We start from the raw sequence: 647 nt of genomic DNA, 5'->3' as shown, positions 1-647 counted from the left end.
TATTGAATTTCAAACAAGAACTTGTTACAGAATGGAACAATGAGTACAAATCCCTATCCCAAGAAAAAGGAATGAAACACTATGAAATAATGAATAAAATAGAACTAAAACCATGGTATTACAATATTAGGTTATCAACAACAGAGACAATTATTATCAATAGAATCAGAACATTTCATACAGCGACAAAAGACAGACTAGTAAAATGGAATTTAATTAACTCAGACCTTTGTTCAACCTGTAATACACCAGAAACTCTTCACCATATTCTATATGACTGTGCTAAACTATCGACGATTAGAAACAAATTCCTGTGCTCCACAATAAAATAGACCTAAATATCATTTTGAAGAAAAAAAATATTGATGAATACCTCCAAATATCAGAATTTATCAATCAGGCAAAGATTAATGTTTGAATTTTTTAACTTTCACTTGTGAATATAACCATTGATTTCTGTCCGAACATGCTCCGTTGTAGTTTGTTTTCCTTCATATGCTTTGAGAATAGTCAAATAGTCTAACATTCGCGTAACCGTCATTTTAAATAAAATGGTCATTTAATTCAATCTAATTTGACACTTGGCAAATATGGACCAACAGGTCTGTGCCATCAAAAGGAAAAAAAAAAAAAAAAAAAAAAAAGCA

Source organism: Armigeres subalbatus, unplaced genomic scaffold (genome assembly GCF_024139115.2).
Source record: "Armigeres subalbatus isolate Guangzhou_Male unplaced genomic scaffold, GZ_Asu_2 Contig1310, whole genome shotgun sequence".
In the NCBI taxonomy this organism is placed as follows: domain Eukaryota; kingdom Metazoa; phylum Arthropoda; class Insecta; order Diptera; family Culicidae; genus Armigeres; species Armigeres subalbatus.
Note: the sequence above shows the minus strand (reverse complement) of the source record.